General features: G+C 32.4%; 1 non-coding gene across 1 annotated transcript; it reads right to left on the bottom strand.

Moving 5' to 3' along the window:
- Window positions 1-543: 543 nt before the first annotated feature.
- LOC139879004 (small nucleolar RNA R71) lies at window positions 544-650 on the bottom strand. The gene has a single exon (XR_011769861.1). It is a non-coding gene; the product is annotated as a small nucleolar RNA R71 (small nucleolar RNA).
- Window positions 651-8,720: the final 8,070 nt, after the last annotated feature.

The following is an 8,720-nucleotide window of genomic DNA, read 5'->3' on the forward strand; positions in this document are numbered from 1 at the left end:
CAAATTTCCGATAATCCATTTTTTGAACTCGATTTCACTATCGAGAACCCAGAGGATATTCAAGGACAATTCCAAGATCCTGAACCACTAATCATTCCTCCTGAACTACAAACCGTTAAATCAGAATCCTCTAGTGATTCGTATTCAACAAATTCAATTATGGAAGTAACAGAACCTCTAAGTATGGAAGACCGAATGAGAACCACACGCACGGGCCAAGGTCACGCCATTATTAAGCCATACATTAACGCACCAGCTTATAAAATCAAAGGACAAATCCTACACATGGTAACTAATCAATGCCAATATAGTGGTGCGCTGAAGGAAGATCCAAACGAACATCATCGAACCTTTAATAGGATCTGTACTCTATTCAAAATCAGAGAAGTTGAGGATGAACAGATCTATCTCATGTTGTTTCCCTGGACTTTAAAGGGAGAAGCCAAAGATTGGTTAGAATCATTACCTGAAGGGGCGATTGACACATGGGATGTTTTAGTTGAGAAATTTCTTAAAAGATTCTTTCCGGCATCTAAAGCCGTGAGACTTCAAGGAGAAATTGTTACGTTCGCGCAAAAGCCAATTGAAACATTATATGAGGCGTGGACAAGATTCGAAAAGTTGTTGAGAGGATGTCCTCAACATGGTTTAGACACATATCAAATAGTACAAATATTCTATCAAGGATGCAACATTACTACACGAAAAGACATCGATATAGCAGATGGTGGTTCCATTATGAAGAAAACCGCAACTTAAGCTTACAGAATTATTGATAACACAGCCTCCCACTCACATGAGTGGCATCAAGAAAAAGACATCGTTAGATCATCTAAAGCAGCTAGAGCCGATTCTAGCCATGACTTTGATTCCGTTTTCGCAAAAATAGATGCTTTCGAGAGACGAATGGAAAAGATGACTAAAGATATTCACGCAATACGAATCAGTTGTGAGCAATGCGGTGGACCACACTTAACGAAATATTGTCACATTGAGCCAACGATGGAACAACGTGAGAATGTTTCCTACATGAACCAAAGGCCGGGAAATAATTATCAAAATAATTATCAACCGCCAAGGCCAAATTTTAATCGAAATCAAAACATTCTTTACAATCCAAATGGACCCAACAATAACTCGTACAACCAACAAGTTCCGAATAACCAACCAACTCAAAATATCACTTTCAATCAACAAAGACCTGGCTTGTATAAATCACCACAACAAACCGAAGAGAAAAAGTCAAATCTAGAAGAAATGATGGCAAAGCTAATGGAATCTCAAACACAATTTATTACATCTCAAACTTAAACAAATGAGAGGTTTGATCAGTCATTAAGAACTCAACAAGCTTCCATTTTGAATCTAGAAAAACACGTAGGTACTCTTGCTAGCATGATGAGTGAGAGGGAACAAGGAAAGCTACCGAGTAATACTGAAGTAAATCCTCGAAATGAGAATGTTAATATGGTGTCAACAAATTCTGAAAAACCTGTTCCAGAAGATGGGAAGGTTTTCGATGTGAGTAACAATGAAGAAGTTACACCACCACCACCACCCGAGTATGTAAAGCCAGTGGTGGCACCATACAAACCACCCATCCCGTTTCTAAGAAAAGCAGTTGAGTATAAGCAAGTGATAGGTAATAAAGTTTGTGATACCTCTGGAAAGAAGAAGAAGAATAAGAAAGTGCAAGAAACAAAAACCGTAAAAATAAACCCTGTGAAGACAGTTCCACCAAAAGTTCCACCCAGGTTGAATGATCCGGATGAATTTATTGTTCCTTGTCTACTTAGTGATTGTGTCATGTATGATGCACTAGCAGATTTAGGTGCGAGTATAAATGTTATGCCTCTTTCATTATATAAGAGATTAGGTGTAGGTGAGTTAAGTCCAACGGAAATGAGTGTTCGACTCTTTGATCAAACCATTAGGCACCCAATTGGAATTGCTGACAACCTACCCGTTCAAGTAGGTAATTTAACCTTTCTAGTCGAATTTATTGTCATTGACATAGAAGAGGACTCAAACGTTCCTCTAATTTTAGGTCGACCATTCTTAGCGTCCACCGGGGCGTTATTTGATGTAAGAGAGGGTAGAATGATACTTAGTAATGATGAAAAATCGATCACCTTTGTAAGTCGAAAGTCTAAATCTCCACCAACCAAAACCGTTGAACCAACAAAAACGATTGGTAAGAACCATGTTGTTTTACCAACTCCAACGGTAGTGCTTAGCAATAATAAAACGCGTAAGTGCGGGGAAGATGAAGTAACACCTAATAATGACTTGATAACAAAGAACCCCGTTGTTGATACGAAATTAAATGACTCCGTTATTAACAGTTCAATGAAGAAACTTATTAAACGGATTCACGATGCTAGAACCAAGGGGAACTTTAAGTTGTGTAACCGGTTAGTATCCAATATATCGCCTAAAGAAAAGGCGAAACTAGTTGAATTTATGGATGTTACACAGGAATCCGACCAATGGCTTAAAGCAAAAGTCACAGATATGCAAGTTGATTATGGTCCAAAAGAAATTGACAATGAAGTTAATCACAATTTCGACACCACAGCTACCTAAGTGTGGGGAGATTCAAATGTTCTAAAAAGAAAATGCTATCTAGAGTTAGGTGTTATGTTCTCGTGTAGTTCCGGGAATGGAATTTGATTGGTCTTTTCCACTAGCAGACACTAAAGAACTAGTTTTCTCCCCCATTCTAAATTTTTGTTTTATAGGTTTTGTATGAAATTAATTTGCATTTTTAAATTTAATTTTTGAGTGATTTTAAAAAAAAACAAAAATTACTTTATTTCATTAGGTTTAAAAAATGATTTCTAAAATTCATCGTAAGTTGAAGACTAGGTCATGGAACCGAAATTGCTTTACCCGAGGGCGGGGCGAAAAATTTTGTTATCATTATTTTTAATTTTATTGATCTAAAGTATACCAAAAAAATTAAAAAAACCCAAAAATCTTTGCTTTTAAAACAATCGCTTTAACGACAAATTTTAAATTTTTTCGAGAGACGGACTAGGTAAACATACCGAAACTACCAAAAGTAAAAGGAAACAAAATTTTAAAAAATTATTCATTTAAATTGTTTCAATAAATAAAGATTTAAAAAATAATAATAATAATAATAATAATAATAATAATAATAATAATAATAATAATAATAATAATAATAATAATATTATTATTATTATTATTATTATTATTATTATGTATGTTTGTAGTTTATCTTATGTACAAAACAGAGTAAAACATCGCACTTTCAAAGACTGACATTAAGTTCAGCAAAAGCTACTAATTTTAACGACAAGACGTAAAATATCAAATGTGATATAAAACAATATGTTTGCAAACTCGGTATTTTTAATCACTTTTCTACACTAATCACCCTCATGAATTTAAATTTTTACTGATTTCTTGCAAATGAGGGTATTGTAAGATCTCAAGTGTGGGGAAGGGTTATAAATTCTCTCGGATTTACACTTAGTTTAATTGCCAAATTTTGTGAAAATTTGAAAAATTTTCAACTAAATGAATTAAAAATCATGCTTATACATATTTATGAACGATAAAACTAGGTGTTAATGCCGAAATTATTGTTACCTCGGAGAGAACATAAATGGAGAAACAACCCAAAACGCTTGAATTCATTTAAAATGGAATAGGGGAGAATAAAAAGGCAAAGAAAAGAATAAATAAAGGCTAAGTGTGGGAAGAATTTACCAATTTATTTAAAACACATATCACATATTTGGTACAGATTATTGCAGGTACTTTTGCTTTGGACTAAACTAATCAGTTTTACCCGAATTACTGTAATATATTTGAAAGAAAGATGGATCTACACGATGAATCAATTGTATCATTAAAAGGAAGTAAAGTCTTCCGAAAAAGACACGCGCTTCTTGATTTAGGTCAGGAAGTTGTCGTCCAGACCAGCTGTAGGTTGACGAAAAATCTAGAAAAATCATCTCTAAAATCAGCAGGAAATCCACGTACCTCAGCATCAAACAGGGTCGCCAAGTGGTCAGACTTATCCTAACCATAAGAGGATCTGTCTCGTAAAATGGGGAGGGTGCCGTGCAAATTAGCTTGATAAGACTATTGAATCAGACCCCCAAAAAGGATAATCTCCTTAAAGATTAAAAATCAGCATTTAAGCTTGATATTACTCAATCCTTGAGATTGACCTTAAAGATTGAGAATTACAAACTCATGGAATTCGATGATATCTAAACTCGAGCTTGAACGAGAAAATATTTTGATCAAATTAAAACCGATTTGTTTTCTGAGAACCTATTTTCAATACGTTCATTACCATTGAACGTAAAATCCTAGGAATTCATCGAAATTCATTAGGTCACCTGAACCAAATTGGGTGTCAACCGTAAGAACGGTGGTTGCATAGCATGGTCGAAGACAGGACCTTGTGCCAGATCGAAAAATTATAGGGTGATCTTTACTATTGCTCCTACAAAGAATAGTAATTGCATCCGACACGTTGTAGACCATGAACAAATGCATGTTATTAGACATTGCCTTAACAGTTGCTTGTTCAACGCTTTCCTTTACAACCGGACGATAGTTTACCTTAAAGGTAATATACGGAGCAAGTATACTAGACGTGTGCTTTCCTAATACAAGGTTAGCAAGTGGGTGACACAAAACCGCAAGTTTTGAGCTAAAATTTTAAAAATTTGAAACCCACAAAAACATTTTGCAACACCGGTGAAGGGTTATTTCAGAAAACTTATCTAGGGTAAAAGCTAGAATGAATTTTCAAAAGATCAAATGTTTTCATTAAGATCCAATTTCCTTAAGGATCTAAATTTTTATAGTCATGTGGGACTGTAAACCACATCGTTACTATCATTGTTTATACCGCTGTATCAAAATCATTGATGTACAAAGTGTGAGAATAAAAAAAGTGATTCAAGTGAAATGTGATTTTATTTCAAGTTCTCTATTGCTTGAGGACAAGCAACGTTCAAGTGTGGGGATATTTGATAGTGCTCTAAATAAACATATATTTAGTATCAATATCCTTCCAATATGTAAAGCTTTTAGTTGCAATTGTTCTATTTTTATGTAATATTCGTTTAAATATATAAGTGCGAAGACAAAAGAAGAAAACGACGATTTGAAGATGCAAATGACCAAAAAGCTCAAATGTACAACATACAATCCAAGTGGTTCAATTTATTGATGAGAAACGTCTAAAAATTACAAGAGTACAAGTCACGAAATGCAAAGTACAAGATATCTACGCATACGAAAGGACGTTCAAAAATTCAGAACCGGGACATAAAACGGACATAAACGTATGAGACAACGGAGCTAAAATTACAAGTCAACATTGCACAAAAATATAATATAATATATATATATAATTTTATAAAATTATATATATTATATTATATATAATAAATTAATCAGCAGCTCACGTTTTGAATCAAAAATATCTGCACCCAGCTGGCCATGCGATCGCATGGCCTGGAAGAATAAATTCCATGCGATCGCATGGCTTCAAATTCCTGGCCAAGTCTATAAATTCAGCAATTTTCGGACGAATTATGTACATCTTTTTCCTTTCTTTCCTCTAATCAAATTATATATATTTATATTTATAATTTTAATTTTAATTTAAGATTAATAATAATTGGGTTATTGTAAGAAATGTTTTAAGGTTTTGTAAGTCGAAATTCTGTCCATGCAACGCTATGCAATTAATCACCACTGTAAGCTATGTTTTTCCTTTTTAAATTAATGTCTTGTAACTAAGTTATTATTATGCTTATTTGAGCCGAAGTAATCATGATGTTGGGCTAAATATTAAGACGGGGTTATTGGATTTTGTACCATAATTTGGGTTTGGACAAAAGACCGACACTTGTGAACATTGGACTATGGACTATTAATAGATGGGGGGTATTGTCTAATTGAATGAAAATTCATTGGAATCTGTCGAACCTATCTTCAAATTAGTTAATCTAATAATTATTAAATGATTATGCATGTCCTATTTAGTGACGTTTATATGACATCTTTTACAAATCATTTAATTTAATCAATTGGATTGGGTAATTTATTATTCATTATGGCCAAGTGAATAAATTAATGTATCATGGACTAATTATAATAGGGGTGGATTACATACAAGGGTAATGGGTGTAATTGTTAACAAAGTATTAAAACCTTGGATTATACGTAGTCGATAACCTGGTGTAATCATTAAACAAAGTATTAAAACCTTGTTACAGTTCGAATCCCTAATTAGTTGGAATATTTGACTTCGGGAATAAGGTTAATTTGACGAGCATTTTATAATTATGACCGATGAACTATTATGGACAAAAACCAGATAGGTTTCAAATAAACCAGGACAAAGGACAATTAACCCAGAGTAATAAATTAAAATCAAAACGTCAAACATCATGGTTACAGAAGTTTAAATAAGCATAATAGTTTTATTTTATATCTCATCGTACTTTTATTTACTGTCATTTTATTTACTGTCATTTTAATATTGTTATTTATTTTACGTATTTTAATTATTGTCATTTATCTTTACGCTTAAAATATAAAATCGACAAACCGATCATTAAACGGTAAACCCCCTTTTTATAATAATAATACTTATATATATATATATATATATATATATATATATATATATATATATATATATATATATATATATGTATATATATATATATATATGTATATATATATGTATATATATATATGTATATATATATATATGTATATATATATATATATGTATATATATATATATGTATATATATATATATATATATATATATATATATATATATATATATATATATATAGTTATATTTTGTACAATATAGTTGTTAAAAATATAGTACGTATTCACCAGCTCCATGTGGAACGAACCGGACTTACTAAAAACTACACTACTCTACGATTATGTACACTGCCTATAGTGTTGTAGCAAGGTTTAGGTATATCCCATCCATAAATAAATATATAAAACTTGTGTAATTTCGTCGTATTCCGTAGTAAACAATAATAGTATTTCGTATACACCTCGCATAACATCTCTAGGATGAAGCCATCTATCGAGGAGCCTCCAGAATTAGAATTGAAGAAGTTACCCGACAATCTGGAGTATGCATTCTTAAAAGAAGAGTCGCAACTCCCTGTAATCATCTCGAAAGACCTCACGCCACAAGAGAAGGCAAAATTGATTCAAGTTTTGAAATAACATAAGAAGGCAATTGCTTGGAAGATTTTCGACATAAAAGGAATCAACTGAAATGTCCCGTTCTTATTGATTAAAAACGTTCCATATTAATTGATTTCGTTGCGAGGTTTTGACCTCTATATGAGATGTTTTTCAAAGACTGCATTCATTTTAAAACAAACCATAACCTTTATTTCATCAATAAAGGTTTAAAAAGCTTTACGTAGATTATCAAATAATGATAATCTAAAATATCCTGTTTACACACGACCATTACATAATGGTTTACAATACAAATATGTTACAACAAAATAAGTTTCTTGAATGCAGTTTTTACACAATATCATACAAGCATGGACTCCAAATCTCGTCCTTATTTAAGTATGCGACAGCGGAAGCTCTTAATAATCACCTGAGAATAAACATGCTTAAAACGTCAACAAAAATGTTGGTGAGTTATAGGTTTAACCTATATATATCAAATCATAATAATAGACCACAAGATTTCATATTTCAATACACATCCCATACATAGAGATAAAAATCATTCATATGGTGAACACCTGGTAACCGACATTAACAAGATGCATATATAAGAATATCCCCATCATTCCGGGACACCCTTCGGATATGATATAAATTTCGAAGTACTAAAGCATCCGATACTTTGGATGGGGTTTGTTAGGCCCAATAGATCTATCTTTAGGATTCGCGTCAATTAGGGTGTCTGTTCCCTAATTCTTAGATTACCAGACTTAATAAAAAGGGGCATATTCGATTTCGATAATTCAACCATAGAATGTAGTTTCACGTACTTGTGTCTATTTTGTAAATCATTTATAAAACCTGCATGTATTCTCATCCCAAAAATATTAGATTTTAAAAGTGGGACTATAACTCACTTTCACAGATTTTTACTTCGTCGGGAAGTAAGACTTGGCCACTGGTTGATTCACGAACCTATAACAATATATACATATATATCAAAGTATGTTCAAAATATATTTATAACACTTTTAATATATTTTGATGTTTTAAGTTTATTAAGTCAGCTGTCCTCGTTAGTAACCTACAACTAGTTGTCCACAGTTAGATGTACAGAAATAAATCGATAAATATTATCTTGAATCAATCCACGACCCAGTGTATACGTATCTCAGTATTGATCACAACTCAAACTATATATATTTTGGAATCAACCTCAACCCTGTATAGCTAACTCCAACATTCACATATAGAGTGTCTATGGTTGTTCCGAAATATATATAGATGTGTCGACATGATAGGTCGAAACATTGTATACGTGTCTATGGTATCTCAAGATTACATAATATACAATACAAGTTGATTAAGTTATGGTTGGAATAGATTTGTTACCAATTTTCACGTAGCTAAAATGAGAAAAATTATCCAATCTTGTTTTACCCATAACTTCTTCATTTTAAATCCGTTTTGAGTGAGTCAACTTGCTATG

This window comes from Rutidosis leptorrhynchoides, chromosome 11 (genome assembly GCF_046630445.1).
Source record: "Rutidosis leptorrhynchoides isolate AG116_Rl617_1_P2 chromosome 11, CSIRO_AGI_Rlap_v1, whole genome shotgun sequence".
NCBI lineage: Eukaryota > Viridiplantae > Streptophyta > Magnoliopsida > Asterales > Asteraceae > Rutidosis > Rutidosis leptorrhynchoides.